General features: G+C 37.6%; 1 long non-coding RNA gene across 2 annotated transcripts in view; it reads left to right on the top strand.

Annotated features, from left to right (window-relative positions):
* Positions 1-22,905, top strand: part of LOC112642909 (uncharacterized) — an 86,679-nt gene extending 63,774 nt beyond the window's left edge. For both annotated transcript variants that reach the window (XR_007409219.1, XR_007409218.1), the window contains exon 6: positions 22,600-22,905. This is a non-coding gene — a long non-coding RNA (uncharacterized LOC112642909). The remainder of the gene's footprint in view (positions 1-22,599) is intronic.
* The last annotated feature ends 405 nt before the right edge of the window (positions 22,906-23,310 follow it).

Below are 23,310 nucleotides of genomic sequence, written 5' to 3'. Positions count from 1 at the left end.
GTGTGGAATTGTTTAAATTGCCTGGTTATCTCTTTTATACACAGGATGGGGCTTGAGGAGCCAGCCTCTTCCAGAGCGTTTTGGGAAAGCTGCCCCTCCCACTTTTACCTGCAGCCTTGCTGTGTGAACTTGTGCTGAAGCTGCTAGGGGAGAAAAGGTTTCCTTAGGGAGATGCACTTTAGACAGTGTGAATAATTGGGGTTTTATTTACTGCTGAGAAATAAACACATGCTGGCATTTTTATTACTGTTCTGGGACTTGTATGCATCATTTTCCATGATTGCTGTTGCCCAGCCGGGTTGCTACTTGGGCAATCTGGCAGAGAGAAAATGTTATCTCATTGCAGATTCTCTTTTTAATTATCAGGGATTTGGAATTCCAATCCAAGAGATTAAAGTTGTGCAAATAAATTAAAAAAAATGCACAACACAAATAAAACCTCTAAAAGTCAGTTCCTAGTTTTACTTCTAAGAGTTTTCAAAATCCAGATCACTTCAAGGTCATTTCTGTAATGCAACAATGATAATCTTTGATTATAACATGGAAAAATCTATGGGCTTGATCTAATTTCCCCCCCTTTTTTTGTTCTAAGGTTATTAAGATGAAAATGTTAATCTGTTTTTAGATTCCAATTATCATTGAAACCAGAGAAATTTGGGGACGTGAATGCCCAGTAGCACTTTTACCCATGGGCCATGAGTATTCAAGTTTTTCATATCTTGGTAATTATCAGAAGTAAAAAAAGGCATACCACATTTGTTGAATAGACCATGTACTGTGTTTCTTTAAAAATACAGCACTTCATTAACCCTTATAGATTTTTCACAATTTTTGCCATATGGAATGGCAGAAAATTGAAGTGGAAATGATCTAATTATGAAAGTTATGTGCTGCTTATAATAGCTGTAGGTTAGATTTTCTTCATGCAGTTTAAAATACAGAAGTTCAGTGGTAAACATAGAGTTTCAAAATTAGAATCTTACATTTTTGTTCTGTAGTCAGTCCCTCTTGCATTAATTAAAAAAAAGTTTAATAGAAGTTTCCTAGAATCTTGCTGATTCCATGTGTATGCATACCAGCAGTTATCAAATATTTTGGATAAATGTAAATGTTATAAATCAGGAAAAAGTTACCATCAGGAGATCCTGCAGCTGGTGTTAAACTTGTATTCTATTCCATCCCTCAATATTATCAGTTGTGTGAGACTAGTTATGTTTAATTGCTCAGAGGCTCAGTTTCCCCACATGTAAAATGAAGGGATTGGACTAAGTAGTATCCAGGCTTTTTTCCAGGGTTACCTCTGTGATTTTACTTTTTGGTCACTAATACTAGTTCACTGGAAACTTGGGCTTTTGTTAAGGCAGGTGATAATTCATCTGTTGTATTTGTGAGGAATGGTTAAGTGTGGGCTGCTAGAACCAGACTGCCTCAGTTTGAATCCTGCCTCTGCCACTTAGTAGCTATTTATCTGAGAGCAAGCTCTATTTGTCAGTACTTTTTACTTGCAAAACCAGAATACAGTAATGGGAACTACCTCCCAGGTTTGTGAGAGGATTAAATAAGTCAATTTATATGAAGATGTAGAATAATGCCTGGTCCATAGTCATATTCTATGCATATTACTGTTGTGATTATAGAATGTAAATCAACTTTCAGTACTGGATCCAGGAGCCACACTAGGTGTTTCAGACAGGCATTTAATACGGAAGATTAGGGGCTCATGAAGTGGGGAAAGGGTTTGAATGGGAGTCAGGACTGGCACAGTGGTTCAAGACATACTGTCATAGCTGCAATTCAGAGACCAGGAGGCTGCTACCATGCCATCACTCCTGAGGCTACCTTTGCCCACAGAATGTTGAGTTTGGGTGACTCTGTGACCTTGCAGAAGCAGTAGCTGGAGGATGTGAGCACATGACATTGGTGGAATTGAAATTGCATCCAGAACCCTGGCTACAGAACTGTCTGGGGAATGTAGCCTTTACTTTTTTGGCCCCTGCTGTATAGGAATACTGTAGAAGGCAGGAATGGGTGGTGGGTGCTGAACAGCTCTATCTAGCTCTAGCTGCCTAAGTATGTCGTTCTCTTCACAGAGGCCCCCAACTTATGTTTTTTAGAACGAATTCTCTCCGAGATATATTCTCTCCTTAATCCTGCCTCTAACCCTATGAGCTGTGTTAGTATTCCTATCCTCCATTTTGAGAAGAAAACAGGCCTAAAGGAGTTCGGTAACTTGTCCAAACTAAAATGGTAAAAACTAGATGATCTGACTCTAGATCCTGGGCTTGTCTACTGTGCTGCATGTTTTATGGTTTAGAGTTGTACCTTCATGTTCTCTAAGGACAAAAATGACCTCCATCCAGTTCAGCTGTGCACAGCACACTGGATGACTTGAAAGCTAGAAATGTTTTTAGTGAAAATGTTGACATTCATGATTTCTTCAAATAAGATATCCACAAACCATACTGCTGAATAAGATGGTTCTGGGCAGGCAAAGGAGGAGTGAACACATTAAAAAGGACGTAAATGACATACATGTCTAGTGTCTGTGGTCAATTAAATCCTATTAATGGCATCCCAAATGAGCAAAGGCTGGCTACTGAAGGTGTGGCTGGTAATGTCTGAAAAATGACACCTCACTACTGGGTGTCCTAATACATTTCTTCATATGAAACAAATGCATCTTCTGGATTTTCCCTAAATTCTAACATAATTCTACCTTTTAGGATTGCAGAATAGATTATCATTTAATATTATACTTATGAAAAAAATTGAACATAGGTTCTTAAACATGTCTTCAGATTTTTTTCATTCATTCGAGTGCATACTATGTCTTAGATACTATTATATAGGCTGGTAGTGCATTTAATGGAAAAATGCAAGGTTCTAATGATAGCTCCATTCTATAAGGAAGATAGGAAATATGTAAATAAAGGAATGAACAGCATACTTTAAAGGTTTGAAAACTAAGAGAAAAAAAAAAGTTGGGATTGAAAGTAATGGTTATTTTAGGCTGGTGCTGGAAGGTTTCTCTGGGAAGTGAAATGATGCTTGAATGGAGATTGGAATGATGAGAGAAATGGGAAAGATTGATAAAAGCAGGGGGAGAAAAAGTTCAAAGGCCAGAAGTGGGGAGGACCATGGTGTATTTGAAGGCAAAAAAGTGATTGACTGTAGAGAGATGGGTAGTAACAGGGGAATGGTACAGATTGAAGTTAGTGAGTTAGGTTTTGATTATATAGGGCCTTGTAAGTAATACATTCAAATTTGACTATACTTGCATGGGAAGCCGTATTATAATTAGGGGGAATAGTAAACCCCATTTTTGCTTTATAAGAATCATTTGGGTATTGTGTGGAGGGTGAGCCTTTGGAATGCAAGCATGAAAACCAAACTCATCAGGAGGCCATGAGTTTAAGTGAGAAATTGTGTCTTGAATTAAAATGGTAGCAGTGGAGATATAAGAATTGGTCAGACTCTGGGGTTTTGGTGGAACTAATTTGCCCTGGTGGATGGGTTTGGGAATGTGAGGAATAAAAGAGCAATTGGAGGACTTAATGGTGGTTTTAACCTGAGCCACAGGGCGTCATTTACTGAGATGGGAAAGAGTGACTTGAGGGTGGAAAATCAAGAATTTTTTTAGATACCTTAATTGTGAGATGTGTTGTTACACATTCAAGTAGAGATGGGGAGTAGTTGCATATTTGAGTCTGGAGTTTAGGGGAAAGATTAAATATTTGGACCTGGAGATGATCAAAATATGGACGCTATTTGAAGCTATGAGATGGCATAAGATTTTCTAGGGAGACTAGTAAGAGAAAAGCAAGAGGGCCGAGAAGTGAATAGATAATTGAACACATTTGGCAGGGGAGGAGTTAGCAAAGGAAACTGGGAAATGGAAACCAACTGAGTAGGAGGAAATGTGAGAATATTTAGTGGCAGATACTAGAGAATTCAGGGATAACAGAATCAACTAGTTATGTCAAATGCTTCAGGACATCTAATAAGAGGAACATTGACCACTAGAATTAGCAAAAGGAAAATAGCGCATTAGTTACCTTAAAAAGAGTGAGTTTCAAACAATGTGATGACAGAAGCTCGTTTGGAATAAGTTATAAAGACAGTGGGAGATGAGTATTTCCTTCTGTAACATATTGATATTTCTCCACCCCAACATGTATGGAGAAATACAAGCAGGGGTTCATTAATGAGGTCAGAAAACTGGTGGCTCTAGCTTTTGATTCCAAGGCTATGTATGCATGGTTTGAGGCTACTCCTGCATAATCTTCTTGGATCTTGAAATAAATAGTGGGGGGGTTAGAATTTTTACCAGCAAATCTATTGTCCAGAAGAGTAGTGAAAACCTCCTACTACTTTATGGTATGTTTCAACTAACTTGATTAATAGAAATCCATGTTCTTCTTTGCATAATTGAGCATTATATCTAGGGAAAGTTCAGGAGAGATTAAGTAGGCAGTAAATGCCTGGTTTGTAGGTGGCTGCTGGAAAATTTGAATAGTTTACAAAAATGTTCTTCAAATATCAAGCAGTTCATTGAATTATGTTGGCATTCCTGGACACTAATGCACATAATGAGAGAATATACTCCATTATACATGACATCTGGACTGGGAACAAAAACAGAATGTCAGCAGATATAGTAAAGGTTACGATAATGGTTACATCCAATCTGGCTGACAGTACTGTGTGTTCTTTTGACTGCCTGTGGGTGAGCAAGACAATCCTTTGAAACCAAATAAACACATTAACACAAGACAAGCAATGCTTTGAGATTGTGCCAACTTTTAAATGTCCTACGTGGACTCCACTCAGGGGTTGTGAATTTGGGAAAGGTATATTTTGGGATATGTCACTAAATTCACTGAAGTGTGGCCTTTCTTTCCTCTTCCCTATGGGGATAAGTTGGAAGTGTTGTTTAAGGGTTAGTAGCTTATGCCAAGATGTGGATGTTGACGTCCTAGTTGTTTCCTGACTCCCCTTCTGTGAGCATATGTTCAGCTTGGCTTCTTTGCGTTGTCTGGAGGAGGCTTCCAGACTGATTCTGGGCAGAGCTAGGCACTTGCTGAAGAGCACCTGATCCCACTTCATTTCTCTGTATTCTGGCTTATTGCCCCAGTCACCAGTGGGAAGCTGGCAACTTGAGTTTGGCCCTCTCTGTAAAGAGGCACCACAGTTACTGCCTGTATGAGATTGTGTTGGTGGATTACAAAAGGAGACATCTTGATTGTTTTGCTAATATTTGGGAAATAGATGCCTTAAATATTCCATAGTCAAAATGATCCCTGGGATGACAAAGAGGACCATGCACATGAAAACATTTTGTCAGCTCTAAGACACATGCTAAATGATTTGTCACAAATATTAGTATCTCAAAGGATAAGGATGTTTACTATATACAGAAAACAGTTTATAACAAATATAAAGGAACTAATTGATAGTAATAAAATAATAGTAGGGGACTTTAACACCCCACTTACATCAATGGATAGATAATCCAAACAGAAAAGGAAACAGTGGCTTTGAGGGACACACTGGACTGATGGATTTAACAGAAATATTCAGAACATTATACCCTAAAACAGCATAATACACATGCTTGCCAAGTGCACATGGGTCATTCTCCAGAGTAGATCACATATTAGGCCACAAAATAAGTCTCAACAAATATATAAAGATCAAATTAATAATATGCATCTTTTCTGATAATGATGCTGTGAAACTATAAGAAAAAAATCTGAAAAGAGCACAAATGGAAGTTAAATAACATGCTGCTAAACAATTAATGGGTCAACCAAGAAATCAAAGAGATAAAAAATTACATGGAGAAACATGAAAATAAAATGGTCCAAATTTTCAGGATGCAGCAAAAGTGATTCTGAGAGGGAAGTTTATGATAATATGGCCCTACATCAAGAAGCAAGAAAAATTTCAACCTTAACCTTATACTTAAAGGAGCTAGAAAAGAGCAAACAAAACCCCAAACCAACAGAAGGAAGGGAATAATAAAGATCATGGCAGAAATAAATGATACAGAAACTATGATATCCAGTAGAACAGATCAAAGAAAGCAGGAGCTGGTTCTTTGAAAAGATCAACAAAATTGATAAACCACTAGCCAGATTCATAAAACAAACAAACAAACAAACAAAAAAACACTCAATATCACAAATGAAAGAGAAGTAATAGATACCACAGAAATACAAAGGATAATAATATTATGAAAAATTATATGCTTCAAACTGAACAAACTAGAAGAAATGGTTAATTCCTAGAAACATATAACCTATCAAAACTGAAGCAGGAAGAAATAGAAGATTTGAGCAGACTGATTACTGATTCCATTTCAATCCTAGTAATCACCAAACTCCCAACAAACAAAAGTATGGGGCCACATGGCTTTACATGTAAATTCTACCAGACATTGAAAGAAGAGTTAATACCTGTTCTTCTCAAACTATCCCCAAAAATAGAAGGAAAATTTCCAAATTCATTCTTTGAGGCCAGCATTACCCTGATTTCACCCCCCCCCAAAAACCCTAAAAAACCCCACAAAAGGCCAATATTATCTCTGAAAATAGATGCAAAAATCCTTAACAAAATACTAGCAAACCAAACCCAGGAATACATTAAAAAAGTCATCCACCGCAGTTGAAGGATTTATTTCCAGGATGGTTAGATATTCACAAATCAGTCAATGTGATATGTCACATCAATAAGAGGATAGATAACCTTATGATCATTTCAACCGATGCAGAAAAAGCATTTGACAGTAACATCCATTCAGGATAAAAACTCTCAACAGAGTAGATTCAGAGGGAACATACCTCAATGCAATGAAGGCCTTATTTGAAAAACCCACAGCTAACATATTCAATGTGGGAAAAACAGCACTCTTCTGTCAGGAGCAAAATGAGGATGTCTACACTTAACACTTTTATTCAACGTAGTGCTGGAAGTCCTAGCCACAACAATCAGACAAAAGAAAGGAATAAAAAGCATCTAGATTGGTAAGAAAAAACTTTGACTATTTGCAGATGCCATGTTAAATGTAGGAAACCTTAAAGAGTCTATCAAACTACTAGAACTGACAAATGAATTCAGTAAGGCTACAGAATACAAAATCAATGCGCAGGAATCCGTTGCATTTCTGTAGAGTAATAAAGCAGAAAGAGAAATACACAATCCTATTTACAATCGCACCAAAAATAATAAAATACCTAGGAATAAACTTAACTAAAGATGTGAAAGACCTGAATTCTGAAAACTAAAACACTTGAAGACGACAAAAAGAAATGGAAAGATGTTCCATACTCATGGGTTACAACAAATACTGTTTAAGTGTCTATAGTACCCAGAGCAGTCCACCACATTTAATATAATCCCTATCAAAATCCCAATAGTGTTTTTCATAGAACTAGAACAAGCAATCCTAAAATTTATATGGAACCACAAAAGGCGCCAATAACCAAAGCAATTTTGAGAAAGACAAAACTCACAATTTCAGACTTCAATTTATATTACAAAGCTATAGTAGTGGAAACACTATGATACTGGCACAGAAACAGACACAAATCAATAGAATAGAAAGCCCAGAAATCCATAATTATATGGTCAATTAATCTTCGGCAAAAAGAAACAAGAATATGCAATGGGAAAAAGTCTCTTCAACAGATGATGTTGGGAAAACTGGACCACTTTCTTAAACCATACACAAAAATAAAATCAAAATGGGTTGAAGACCTAAATGGGAGACCTGAAATCATAAAGATCTTGGAAGAGAGTACAGGCAGTAATTTTTCTCCAACATTGGTCGTAGCAACAACCTTCTAGATATGTCTCCTGAGACAAGGGAACCAAAAGTAAAAATATCAGGACTGCATTAAAATAAAAAGCTTCTGCACAGTAAAGGAAACAGTCAACAAAACTAAGATACAACCTACAGAATGGGAGAAAATATTCGCAAATGACATACTGATAAAGGGTTAGTATCCAAAATATATAAAGAACTTCTATAACTCAATACCAAAAAATCCCCAAATAATCCATTTAAAAAATGAACAGAAGACACAGACATTTCTCCAAAGAGGACATTCATATGGCCAATAGACAAATGATGCTCAACACCATTCATTGGGGAAATGCAAATCAAAAGCACAATGAGATATCACCTTATACTTGTCAGAATGGCTTAAATCAGAAATAGAAGAAACAAGTATTGGCAATGATATGGAGGAAAAAGATCCGTCTTGCACTGTTGGTGAGAATGCACACTGGTGCAGCTGCTGTGGAAGACAATATGGAGATTCCTTAAAAGTTGACCCAGTTACTACACTAATGAGTATTTATCCAAAGAATATGGAGTCACTAATTTGAGGGGTCATTGCGCCCTTATATTTACAGCAGCATTATTTACAATAACTAAATTATGGTAGCAGCTCAAGTGTCTATTGAAAGATGGATAAAGATGTATATATATACACACACATAGTAGAGTTTTATATGGCCATAAAGAATGAAATTTTGCTGTTTGCCAACAGCCTGGATGGTTCTAGAGAATAGAATACTAAGTGAAATAATCCAGTTGGAGAAAGACCCATACCATATGATTTCACTCATACGTGGAACATAAATCAACAAAGGAAAAGACTAAGAAAAACTAAATTATAGAGAACAGAGGGTTACCATATGGGAAGTGGGGGGCAGAGCAGAGTTGGGGAGAAGGGGAGGAAATGGGTGAAACAGGTGAAGGCATTAAGAGTACACTTCCTTTGGGATACCTGGGTGGCTCAGTTGGTTAAGTGTCTGACTTGATTTTGGGTCAGATCATGATCTCAAGAGTTGTGAGATTGAGCCCTGTTTCTGCTCCCTGCTAGGCATGGTGCCTGCTTGAGATTCTCTCTCTTTCCTTCTCCTCCCCCACCCTCCCTTTCTTAAGAAAAAAAAAAAAAAGGTATACTTATCTTGATGAACACTGAGTAATCTATGGAATTGTTGAATAGGAGTGTTGTACCCCTGGAGCTAATACAACATTGTAGGTTGACTATGCTGGAATTAAACATATACATATTCGCTGTTAGAAAAGGGGTTAAAATTATTGAAATATTTCAAGTCTAAGAAGGCAACATGAATGTTTGGATGAGGTTTTTAGCACTTGGGAGTAGTTGGTTCTGTAGAAAACGAAGGAGTGCACACTTATTGATAGATATTCCATTAGGGTAGAGGAATAGAGAAACAACATAATAAAGACCCCTGCCCTACGGAGAGATGTCATGGTATGGATAGAGCCTGCTAACTGCCAGTTGGTGACACAATGAAAAAAAAAAAAACTTAAAAAAATAAAAGTATTTTTACCTTTTATGTAGATTTTGCGTAGAATATTAAGTATAAAAACTGAAACAATTGATAAAGAATATTTGAGTAATGTCTGATTTTTTTGACGTCCATTTTGAATGATAGTTGGGTGTTTAATTCCACAGTAAGAATTAGGGGTACATGTATGTATTTAATATTATTAGAAATTTTTATTGTGAGACACACTTAAAAATAAGTAGGTAAACTTTGCTTACCTAATTGTGGTACCAAGCAGTCTTCAGAATTTTTTCAGTGAAAACTATATCTATTAAATATCAATACCCCTTTCCTCTACCTCACCTCTGGCAGCCACCATTTTTTCTGCTTCCCTGAATGTGACTACCCCAGGTACCTACATAAGTGGAATCAGACAGTACTGGTCTTTTTGTGGCTGTCAGCTTCAAGGTTTATCCATGTTGTAGCATTTGTCAGAATTTTTCATTTTTAAGGAATAATATCCCCTTGTATATACATACAATATTTTTGTTCATCTATTGGTGGACACTTGGGTTGCTTCCACCTCCTGGCTATTATGAATATATCTCTTTGAGATCCTGCTTTCAGTGTTTTTGGATATATACCCAAAAGTGGAATTGCTACATCATAGGGTAATTCTACTTTTAATTTTTTGCAAGCCTGCCATATTGTTTTTCATGGTAGTTGCCCTACTTTATATTCTTGCCAGCAGTGCACAAGGGTTCCAATTACTCTCCATCCTTGCCAACATTTTTTTTTTTTTTTATAGTAGTCATCTTAATGAGAGTGAGGTGGTATCTCCTTGTGATTTGGATTTACATTTCCCTAATGATTAGTGATGTCAAGTATCTTGCCATGTACTTGTTGGCTGTTTGTATATCCTCTTTGGAGAAATGTCTATTCAAGTCCTTGATTGGTTTTTAAATTTTTGTCATGTGATGCCCAGATGTAGTCCCTCCTCTTTTTTTTTTTTTTTTTTTTTTTGGTTGCCTGTGCTTTTAGTATCACATCCAGGAAATTCTTGCCAAATCCAAAGTCCTGAAGCCTTTTCCCTGTCTGTTTGTTTGAAGAGGTTTAGAGTTTGAAGTCTTACATTCAGGTATTTGGTCTATTTTGACTTTGTGTCTATACTGCAAGGTAAGGGTCTATCTGAATCCTTTCTTTTTCATGTAAAGATCCAGTTTTCCCAGGACCTTTTGTTGAAGAAACCATCCTTTCTCTATTGAATGGTCATATCACCCGAGTCAAAAACCATTTGGAGGTTAAGAATTACATTTTGTCAGTACCTTGAAGATTTTGTGGAGCTATTTTTGAGTTTCCATTTTAGTTTTTGAGGAGTCTGCTTTCAATCCCATTATTCTTTTTCTTTTTCTTTTTTTTTCTAGTTGTTTTTAAGACTTTTTAGTTCACCATAGCAAATCTAGGTGTGGATTTTTTTGTTCATCTGGCTTGAGATTTTTGAGGATACCTACGTATGAGGATGGGCATTTTTCACTACTTCCCTATCAGTATTTCTTCAGTTATGCTCCATTTCTTTTTAGAGTCTTTTTCTGAAAATCTGAACAGATCTGTATTCTTCTGAACTTGCTGTTTCCTAGCTTCTTAAACTCTATTTCTCATCTTTTTGTCTCTGGCTGTTATGTTCTGCATTTAGTCTTCAGCTTTTCCAGTTCATTGACTTTCTTCTGTGTCAAATAAGTTATTTTAACCCATCTATTGAATTTCTGATAATATCACATTTTTCATTTGTTTACAGCTTTACTGATCTGCTGAACCATGTTTTTGATAGTTCTATTTCTTTATCATATTTCTTAACTAAATTTTTACATTATTAAATTTTTTTTTACATTTTTAAAAAAGATTTTATTTATTTATTCATGAGAGACACAGAGAGGCAGAAGCACAGGCAGAGGGAGAAGCAGGCTCCATGCAGGGAGCCTGATGTGGGACTCAATCCCAGGACTCCAGGATGATACCCTGAGCCGAAGGTAGGCGCCAAACTGCTGAGCCACCCAGGGATCCCACATTATTAATTTTTTTTAAAGGTTTATCTTAGAGAGGGGAGGGACAGGAGAGAGATCTTAAGCAGGCTGCACTCCCACCGCCTAGCCAGAGGGGGCTTGATCTTAAGCCCCTGAGATGGTGACCTGAGCCGAAATCAAGATGGGATGGTTAGACGACTGAAACACCAGGTGCTCCAGTGGTGGTTTTTTTTTTTTTTTTTTAACTAAAAAAAACTGGTTGTTCATATTTTATAGTCTGTCTGATAATTTAAACACCTGCAGTTTTTTGGGCATCTGATTAGTTGTTTGTTGGAGGTGTCTCACTCACACAGGATTATTTCCTGTTGTGACTTTGTTTTGATTGTGAGATTATGGTGACTGAGTCTTTTATCTATGGGAATTGTTTGAAACCTGGGGTTGATGTAATTTCCCCGGAGAGGATTTATGTTTGCCTCTTCCAAGTACCTAGGGACACAATTTGGACTAGTTTAACCTAATTTTTTACTTGAGGTTTTTCAGACCATAAAAGTGATGCAAATTCTGCTCCTATGTCTGTTAGGAAGTTAGCCTTATTAGGAATTTTCTGGTAAAACTTTCTCTCCACCCATGGCCTATGCCTGGTCAGGTGATTTTCTTTACTGTCATCCTTTGTGGGGGCTTTTATTTGTATAGGTCACTCTTCTATTAATTCCTTTTTAGGGTAGGGATTATTAGCCTTTTGGAGAATTGTGATCTTATTTTTGGGAAGCCTTCAGGTTTTTTTTTTTCCTCCAATTTTATGTTTAGTAAGTTAAAATCAAGCAACTCGTAGATGCTTTTTGGAGAGCCATTGGTTTCTGTACTTGGCTTCCTCTTTGGCTTTATTCTTCTCAGTTTTGGCCTCCGAAGATTTTTCCTTTTTTTTTTTTTTTTTTTTTTTTACCAGCTCAGATGAATTTAAAAAGATACTTAACTATCATATGAAAGGTTTTTAGTTAGAGGAGATTTAGCCTGTTGTAATGCTGGATAGAGAATTTCTACTTAGTTTATATATTTGAAATTTACACAGGTTTAGGTTTCTATTATAATTAGAATCATTTATAATTTAATGTGATCAATTTATTCAAATAGAATAGATTGTATCCCCCATTTCACTTTTTGATTAAATGGGGAACTTTAAAAATCTTTTATGGAATGTTTTGTTATATTCATATTAGCTGCTGTAATAGATGAACCTTAAAAGCTCAGGGTCTTAATGTAGGTGAAATTTATTTCTTGCTCAAATAAATTCCCTTGTGTGGTGGTGGAAAGAAGGTGGCAATTCTTTTATGGAGAATTCAGGGACACAGGCTGATGGAATTGTTGCCAGCTTTAATTCATGAGTTTCAGGTGGCAGAGGGGAGAGGACTACACTAGAAGTTTTTTCCTGGCCAGGTACAGAAGCTCTGTGCATTACCCTTGCCCGTATCCTGTTGCCTAGAGCTCAGTTACAAGGCCCATCCCAGCAGGGATGCAAATGGAGTCCTTGACTAGTTGTGATTGCTGAAATAGGAGCCTGGATCTTTGGTGGGTACTCTGTCCCTACTACAGTCCTCTTCTCTGGCCCCCGAGTATATAGCTATATGCACACTTCTTCCCCTATGCAGAACACACATTTACCCCTTGCCCAAAGAAGAAAACTTGACATCTGTTTATTATGCATCCAGCTGAGAGTTTCGAATCCACTTGGCTTCCTGTGGTGTGGCAGCCTTGTGCAGTAGAAGATATGTTCGTGTTTCTGAGAGTTCTTTAGATGTGGGAGGCCTTAAATGAATCTCGTGAATTAGTCTGTCAGTCATCCTGTGTCTTACCTGACCCCACCTATTTCTCAGAGTTTTCTATAACCCCTCCTTTCCTTTTACTTAAAAAAAAAAAAAAAAAAAAAAAAATTCCCTGCTGTTTGACCCCAGTCAGTTTTGCTCTCCAAGCTCTTGGTGCTAGGAATAGTCAACGCTTCTTTTGAAGTAAGTTAAACATTGATTTCCTCTGTGCTGTGAGGTCCCTCGGCAGGGTGGCTTGCATACCTGGAGTGTTTGTTTTTGGTGGGGTAACTCTTTCTGTTTCAAATCTTTTCTTTCCTGGACTGCACGCCTCCTGTGAGTATGGCTGAGTCAGGATGAGTTCAGTTCCAGCCACCACTCCGTGCCTGGCAGTTCCATTCCCCTCTGCCTCTGGCCATTTGCCATGTTTGGTTTGTGATTCCAGCATCCTTATTCCTCAAGATCCTCTTTCCCATGGAGCAGCTTTTACAGCTCCCAACCCTTGCCACAATACTTCAAATATACCTGACACCTACTGGTGGAGCATGCTTAAAATCTCACCCCTCCAAGGTGCCTCACTTCCACTCCATGCAAAGCAGTGAGACAAAACCAGAGCAAAACACACAGTCCCTTTGGGGAAGAAATATTACCTAGTTTCCTATGTCAGAATACCTCAGTCCTGGCTTTTATCCAGATAGAATAATGGAATATTTATTCAGTGTTTCACTGTATTTTATGGTGGTAATACCAGGTATTTATTGAAATTATTTCTTTTAAGCCAAAATGTCCCACAGGAATATAGATAGTGCTGGGAAAGAAGGAAAATGAGAATGGTGCCTGGAAGGGGGGCGGGGAGGGAAGAAAAACTCTATCAAAGCAGTTAATTTTTCCCTCTCCATAGAATATTATCTTTTTGTATTGAGACCAAAAACAGGCATACAGCATGTGGAACAGACAGACCAGCAGCTGTGATAACTTGCCTGGAAGCATGGCTTTGATGTAAAAGTGGAACTGTTTTAGATAAGAGGAAAAATTGGGCCCCACGTGGAAACAAACCTTAACTTAGGAAAACAAAACCCAGATCATTTAGGATTCAAAGATTATATCCTGTTCGGGTTGCTGTACTTCGTGCTGAAGAGTCTCCTGGATCAGTTTATAAACTCGAGCCCCTCCTGGGCTTTTGTAAGGTCAGAAGCATGTTGAGAATTTTAGGAATGCCACCTGGAGCTTTTGTATTCCAGGACATGTCTGAAGGAAAAGAGCTTGTCTCCGTGATTACTTGGTTTTATTTTTGGAACCACCTCTTTTCCTGTCATCTCTCCTCTCTTCTTTCATAATACTACAAAGATGGCAGATAGGCAAGCACAGAACTGAATTTGCAGGAGAAAAAAGGCTAATCTTTACTCAGCCTAAGGGAATTGCTAAGCAATCAGAAGTTAGCTAATGAGCACAAATAGACCATCTATTCTTGAAGATGCAATGTAGAAAAACACCTAAAATAAACCCTGGGGGAGGAGGAGAGAAGTACGAGATTCACACTTCCCCATGCTCTTCATTTCCAAAATGTTGAGAGAAAAATGAGGGATTACTTGAAAAATTAAGTGTAGGTTTGAATAAATTATTTTGATGACAGGGGGCTGTTGATGAAATAAAAAAAAATAGGTTAAAATATGGACTAGTTCCAGGAAGATAAGCGAACGTGATTTATATAAATGTCCCAATATCTGAAGCTTAAAACTGTTTGAGGTCCCATTTGAAGACTTACAAACTGTTGTTATAGGAGAAAATTTTAAAATGCTAAACCAAAGAAGAAAACAAAACTCACATACCTGATGACAGTGTTAAATAGTTTAGAAGAATATAAATCAAAGTTTGATCAATTGGAAGTGAAATCTTTGAACCTTTTAAACTGCATCAGTATTTGGTGATGGTGGGGGTGGGGGGCAATGTATGATTGCGCTGTTAGCAGCCACTTATCTAAATCTTGAAAGAATCTTTTTCTTCCCTTTCCATATCACTTATAGGGAAGGACTACTGCTCGCTGCTCAGTCTCTAGGGTCTCTTCCATTCTGAAGAACTGGGATGATGATCAATGAGCTAGGAAAGTACAAAGAGCAGAGGAGGCTGGGTCCATTGACACCTATGATGTGGGAGCAGGGAACCGGAACCCTCTAGGGCCAGAAAGTTGTGAAGACAGAGAATAGTCTTAGAATATGACAAAAATAAAAAGGAGAGGAAAAGAGAATTTTGCAAGTGTAACTGTCAGTTTAAAATTGGAATCTCTCCGAAGTACTTTGAGGTGTGTCAGTAAGTATCGGAATCTATTTTTTTTTTTCATATACTTTTGGCTATTCCTTGAAGCAGAGTGGCTGTTGAGCCCCATGGAACTCCTGCTATGTTTAGGTTAGAATTAAATAATAATCCCTATGATGGACTCCAGTATTGAGGATCTTTGAGAGCAATGTCATCACTTTTGTAAAAATTCATCTTTAAAACACAAGTACTCTGGATGTCCAATGATAATTTGAAAATCCCCCCCCCCCCCCTTATGATTCTCCTGGCCATAAACCTAGGTAAATGAGGTTAAGTGGATTGGCTTTTGTAGTTATTTGTTGGACAGTGAGTAGAGCATAGGGGATGATTTTTGGGGGCATATTTTTCAATAGCTTAGTATACTTCTATGATCCTGTAGCCTGTTCAAGTATTTAAGAGGCATGGATGGACTGAAGTTGGGAATATGACTATTACAATTCTGTTAAAGTACTTTTCTGGTTTCTCAAGGCCCCTGGGCTCTATATTTCTTAGGTACTGAAAATTATGCTACTTGAGCAGTTCTTTGGGAATGTCTGGGCATCAGTCCAGGCACCTGCAGGGTTGGCTTATGCAAAACAGAGAAATACAGGCAATTTCTCTTTGGCACTTTTCTGTCTCGTGTCCCTGGTTTCTTGCTGTGACTCAACTATCAAGAATTATCTTTCCATTTGTAAGTTGTCTTTAGTGCCCATCAGGGATGAGTGAATCTGACCCTGTAGGTTAAAGGTTTTGGATAGGAGAACCTGTAAGACTGAAAGGCTTTCCCGAAGAAACATCATTCTTTCATCCATCCATGCATCCATGCATCCATCCATCCATGCATGCATGCATCCATCCATCCATCCATCCATCCATCCATCCATCCGTTTATTCATTCAAGTCCTTAGATAGGACTGGCCAGGCAGTAATAATGAGTTCATACTTAGCACATCCCAGGAACTGTTCTAGGCACTTCACATGTATTGTAAGCTCACTTAACTTTCACAACAACTGAGACAGGAACTAGATAAGTTAACAGGTGGGAACATTTTTCAAGATTCCCAGGGTTCCACAGTTCGTAAGCAGGTGATCTAAGGCTAGATAGACCATGGCTCCCGGGCTGCTTACTTCTCTTTCCTTGCTACCTCTCAGGTCAGGCACTGTGATGCCAAGATAAGCAAAATGCTGTCCTCCAAATGTAAACTTGAACTCACTTGTATGAGTGCCTGTCTTATATTTGACACACTTTTTCAAAGTCTATTTTTAGAGGTGGGGCAGAAGTCAGGCAAAGATCAGCTACATCACCAGCGACTCCTTAATAGTAAAGGAATAGAAGTTTGCTTTGGAGGTTGCTTTATGCAGAACTACAGTACTTCATGTAATCCTTGCTTTATTATCTGCTTCTCAGTTTTTCTACAAATAATAGTGACACGTGGCAGATTAAAAGTTCAACGTTCAGACTTGTTTCAAATACTTTAAAATACTTAGTTTTAAATTCTCTGAATCTGAAGTCAATATTTCTCAGATGTTTATGAAACAGATCATTATTGCAATTGCTGCAAATCAGATCAATATCTGAGTCAAGGTTCGAATGTACTAAAGTTTATTCCAGTGCTGAACTTTAGTGCCTTAGGCATCCTATTTCTAGAAAAAACATGTAAATGCATTTAAAAGATTTTGTATGGAAGCTCTTTGACTTCATGATCTTATCCAAGAAAGACATTGGTATGATAAAACTGGTTGACAGGAGTATATCTCAGCCCTGGCTAAATATTTTAGTCACCTGAAGAATTTAAAAACAAAAACAACAACAACAACAACAACAACAACAAAAACTGCCTGAGCCCAATCACTAAGTTTTTGATTTTGGATAGAGCCCTCATATCATACATTTTTACAAACACTGCAGGGAATTTTTTTTTTTTAAGATTTTATTTATTCATTCATGAGAGACACACACACACAGAGAGAGAGAGAGAGACAGAGAGAGAGAGAGAGAGAGAAAGAGGCAGAGACAGGAGCCTGATGTGGGACTCGATCCCAGGTCTCCAGGATCAGGCCCTGGGCTGAAGGCAGGCACTAAACCACTGAGCCACCCAGGCATCCCATACTGCAGGGAATATTAATATGTTGAGTGCTACTGGATTAGGGTATAAAATGATTTCATTTCTCTCTCCATGTCACCTTTTATAGTCTTTTCCATCCTTAGAACTATACATTAGTTAATGAAAACCTATTTTCAAAAATGAGTCAGGAAATAAACCCCGAATAGAAATGATTTATAAGTGATCAGTAAGCTTATACTTTGCTCATTTTTAATATTCAAGGCATAGCTAAATGGCATCATTAGAATAAAAATCAAATTATAGCACAGCTGTGTTAATTATGAAAACAGATTTAAGCTATAGTCTTTCTCATTTGGGTACCTTATTTTGAGTAGGCTTTTGTGTTTTCTCCCTTACACTCCCTATTCTCATTTCCTCTCTTCCATTCATTTCCCCTCACTCCATTTAACATTTTATTGGTATACAGAAGCTTGACGTGGCTGTGGCTTCCTCAAGGTCTTTCACAGGTGCCACGAGACACACTTTGCATTTCTTATCTGCAATAAGGCAAAGTGTGAGGAGTAAGGAAGATTAAAAACAAACTTTACTGATATATACCCTCACTCTTGGATTTAATCTGTGCCTGAAGGTATTTTGACCCAAATTACAAAATATATTAGAGTCTCAGGAAAGGCAGCTGCTCAGGTTCACTCTTAGCAAGTTCAAATTGAACTCCATGGAATATGGAACAGGAGAAATTATTTATAATCTATTTGGTTGGCAGCCCTTCCTTTGGGCTGAAAAACATATACATTTGTATTCCTGTTATATTCTATTGTGCTCTTCCATCTTTCACCATCCCTTAGGACAGGGAGAGAGTTGGAAGGAAGGAAAGAGATGCTTGCTAAGCTCCCCAGTTCCAGACAGAATGAATAATGTGAATAAAATGCATGTTTAGCCCAACAGTCCTCCTTAAGTGGTACATAAATAAATCGTATGCAATAATAGATTTTTATGGTGCAATTATTTTTATTCAGATGTGTGGATACATGGATATACAATATCTAAAAACACAGGGAATTTTTTTTTTCCTCCAGAAACAATATTAACACTTTCAGAAAAGCAAATGGACTCAGAATGATTATTATGTGGAGGCCAAGAATGTAACTCTCACAATTTTCATCATTACTAGATCTGTTAAAAAGAAAGCAGGTTTAGTGGTTAGTTATATCACGACCTTTCCCTTGTGAGCGACCCTGTAAAGAAAAAGTATAAGATTAGTAACTCGCTCTGAAAAATATCAGAATCCTTGAAAAATTTTCAGCTTTGTTTTTAAAGGGTCTTTGAAGTGGAAACTGATATGCATGAAGGTAGTACTTTTCCTTTTTAACGTTTAATAATGAAAGTATTGATCCATTTCGTAATAGCCTTTGGTGCTGATGCAATTCACAATTGGTGTCACATTATAACATTGGACTATCATGTTTCTGTAAGTGGTTATGCTATTCTATAGCTACTGTTCACTGTTGAAATGGCAATTGGAAGTTTCCGTGACCATGAATTCAGTGCATTAGATAGTTAATTTTGAGTGGAATCAATAATAAAGCAAACTAGTTACCATTTACCATTTTGGTTGAAAGGTTTGCTTTTGGAAGTGATATTTCCAACCTGCCTTGAAAATTGATGCCAAAGACATCATTCTTCACCTAATGAGAGACTTTCCTGGAGTCTTAATGAATCCGGCCATTTTCCAGTGCAGTGTTCAATACTGACTTGTGGACTGTGCTGTTCCAGGCCTGAATAGAAATTCATCAATGTCTGTCTTGTTGGTAAAATCATTAGGAAGCTATGCATTATTGAAGAGTTTTTCCCACACACAGGGCTTGGAATTGCTATTGATAACAAATGTTGCTAATGTTTTCCTGCAAAATAGCCAGTGTGAAAAGTCAGGGATCTAAAGCTTGAAGCGGTTCTGAGAGCATAGAGTGGAACGTGTATGTACTTGTGGTAGGCACGAACTTTGAGTGATAGCTCCTTTGCCCATTACCTAGGATCACGTAGGAGTTGGACCAGCAAGCATGGTATCTCCAGATAAGATATTATAATATAGAATTTCTTTTTCACAAAAGAACTTTGTGGCATTAAAGACTTCATTTAGATGAGCTCCTCTGACTTTATTGAAGACAACCAGGTCCAGAGGTCAGTGGATAAATAGAGCCCATCAGTGGCTGAGTTTGAAGTCTGTTGATTTTATGAGCACCTGGTAAGGAAAAAGCGACTTAGCTATAAAAAAAAAAAGTACAGCTTCAAATATATGTTGTATTTTCTGAGACACAATTACTCGACTCCTTAGCTGTCTTTGGCTTTTACACATTTGACTTGATCTTTTCAAAGCTGCCATTTTGGTAATCAACGTTTTCATTGTAGATTTAAAAATTTACTTTTTCATGTGGGATTGTACTGTGATGGTGAAAGATTTTATTCAATTACTTAGCTGTATTCAGCATGGTTATATTTACTATTTAAATAGCCTTTGCCATACCCCAACCACATTTACCCTGAAAATGACGATCAGGAGCATAGCACATAAAATGGACATTTAAATAAAGTATTTGTGTATTAATTACCAAATTTTCCTCTGAATAGTTTGGACCTCATTTATAATTAACAGGAGTTGTAGCAACCTAAATGTTGGCTTGGAGGAGTCTAACAGAAGCACGTATTGAGTTCCTATACTCTGTCAGGAGCTACAATTAGAAAGCTAGAGGTGTGGTGAAATAAGTGGCATAGTGGCAGTTTGTAGAATATTTAGGCCTTTTTGGGACTTAGAGGTCTCAGGTGTTTTCCTACTCATACTATTTCAAAAGTAGGATTTTAAGTAATTGACCTTACTTTCTAACATTTCTATATGCCAGGCTCTGCTTAGGACTTCATATGTATAAACTAAGTTATTTTTATTTTCTTTTGTCAATATATTTTTTTTTCATTCATAAAAGACACAGAGTCATAGGCAGAGGGAGAAGCAGGCTCCCTGTGGGGAGCCTGTTGAGGGACTCGATCCCAGGACCCTGGGATCACGGCCTGAGCCAAAGGCAAACATTCAACCACTGAGCCACCCAGGTGCGCCTGTATAAACTAATTTAAATCTGACAACATCCCTAGGAGGGTAGGTACTAGAATTAATCTCCTTTAAAAAAGAGGGTTGTTGTGTTTTTTCTATACACTGCTTTACACAGAGCACCATTAGTAGAGCTCCATGGGGCAAGATTTTATCCATGTCCATGATTTGGTTTCAGATGTATTTGAGGGAGAGTAACGAACTTGGCAGAATTTGAAACCTGGCAGTTGTCCTCATTATTAACCTTATACTCTCTTCAGTGTTACCATTCCAAGGTTCTAGGTTTGGGAGAGGCATAAGAAACCCAATGTAAATCTGGAAACTGGTATGTGAACCCACAATTAAAAAAAATATATATATAACCTAAATAATTACAGTTTGTGGCAAAACAGGTGTCCTAGTGCCTAGTGTATGGTGGGACAGGCTGGGGATGCAGCTTTTCTGCTGTGCCTCTTGCATGGTGGTGTCGAAGTAAAGCCTGGGGGTGAAAGCCCTTGCTACCTAATAACTGCCTCTGCCACTGCTCAGTTTGGTGAGCTACGTTGGCTTAGCTTCATTTTGTTCTTCAAACAAAATGATCATTTAGTCCCCTCCTCTTTTTGTTTTGATTTTTAGGATTTAAATTTTTCAGAGCATTTTTAGGTTCATAGCAAAATTGAAAAGAAGATAGAGAAATTTCTCATAAACCCTTTGCCATACATGTATCTTTAAGCTTTTTCACTTCTAAAATTCTATGACAGATTTAGTTTTTCTATTTTTTTTTTTAAGGACCTCTTAAGTTCTTACCTGTCATGAGTCAGCCATTTATGTAAAAAAGGACATGAAAGTGTTCTCCTGGGGGTAGTTTTATTGCTAAATGGAGTCAAACCATGTAGGGTAGAAAATTGGACTACAAAGTTTTATTTTTTTCTTCTGATGCACAGTATTTTTTAAAAATTTAAAAGTATTTTATTTAGTTGTGAGAGAATGCAAGAGTGAGCACAAGCAGGGGGAGCATCAGGCTCCCCACTGAGCAGAAAGCATGCTTGGCAGTGGCGGGGCAGGGGGGGGGGGGGGGGGCTCAATTACAGGACCCTGAGATCAAGACCTGAGCTGAACGTAGACCCTTCACCAATTGAGCTACCCAGGCACCCCTGATACGCAGTATAAGAGTTTAGGAAGGCCTAGGTGACTCAGTGGTTGAGCGTCTACCTTTGTTTCATGTAGTGATCCTGACATCCTGGAATCCAGTCTCCACATCAGGCTCCCAGCAGGGAGCCTTGCTTCTTTTTCTGCCTATATCTCTGCCTCTCTCTCTGGGTCTCTAATGAATAAGTAAAATCTTAAAAAAAAAAAAATTAGTTTAGCGAAGGTAAGTTACAAACCATAAATAGAAAGTGCATTAGTTTATTTTTGAAATTTATCCTTTTAGAATTGAAATTTTAACACACATTACCTTATAATATGAGTACAACATAGCAGATGCCTTATGTTAAGGAGAAGCTCTATAGCTCTATGTTAAGGAGAAGCTCTTTGCCCTGTCCTGCTTTCATTTTTTTTCATAACACCTCAGTACCTGAAAATGTGTTACATTCTTACTTCTATACTTGTTTATTGTCTGCTCCCCACTAGAGTGAGAGTTCTGTGGCGATGGTGGCTTGTTTTGCTCATATGGTATGTCATCAGGAGCACAGGAAACTTTTTTTTTGGTAAAGGGCCAGATAATACTTCAGTCTCAATGGGTCACATGGTCTCTGCTACAACTTACTTAGCTCTGATGTTATAGTATGAGAGCAGATAAGTGAATGCTTAAGAATTTACGTGTGGCTGTATTCCAATAAAACTATTTACACAGGTAGGGGGTAGGCTGGAATTGGCTATCAGGTCATCGTTAGCTAACCTTTGATCCCAGAGCAGGTTCCGCCCTATGGTAGAAGCTCAATATCTCTTTACTATTTAAACTAATAAAACAGTAACCATTCATACGATAAACATTTCAAGAATTCTAATGCTTCTCTATTATCTTTATACCCTTCTAGGCTAAAGCTTCTATTCTGGAAGACCTATTCTTCCTTGACACATTATTTTCTACAAGACTTCATTTATGTAATGTTTGGCTTTGTGGACACCTGCTAAGGTTGGATCAGCTTCTTATTTGCCTTCAATAAGTGTCCTTTCTCTTGTTTTTCTGTCCTATCTTAAAGCCTGTCTTTTTATAAACAGTCTCTTATTGATTTTTTTCATGACATTTCCACCTTCTAAGCTTGTACTATTGCCCCAAGAATCATGTTTCTGGCTTACGTGATTTCTTGAGTGTAGAATTTTGAACTCGGAAACTATTGTATATACCCTCGTGATTCAAATAAATTCAGAGAAAGAAGTTCTTCAGGGTTCTTATTTAGACCTTATTTTGCTCTTAAAAGGGTTGTTAAAGTTGTACTTCTTCGTTGGGGAAGTGGGAAGAAAAAGGAATGAAAGGCAGTTTAAAACTGAGAGGCCCTTTAGGAATCTAACTTTTACATTTAAAAAATTATCTCCACCTTCCTCTGCACACCCCCCACTCATGCTCCCTTGCATGCACACTCTTTCTTTCTCTCAAATAAAATCTTAAAAAAAAAAAAAAAAAAAAGAATGAAAGCAGATCTAGAAATCCAAGGATTTTCCATACTGCTTTTGATTCCTGATTTTTGGGTTCTTCATAGATTTTAATTGACCAGAAGCTTAAAATTGAGTTATCATTGATACTGGGT

Source organism: Canis lupus, chromosome 38, assembly GCF_003254725.2.
Source record: "Canis lupus dingo isolate Sandy chromosome 38, ASM325472v2, whole genome shotgun sequence".
Taxonomy (NCBI): domain Eukaryota; kingdom Metazoa; phylum Chordata; class Mammalia; order Carnivora; family Canidae; genus Canis; species Canis lupus.
This window is presented reverse-complemented; position numbering and strand designations above follow the sequence as displayed.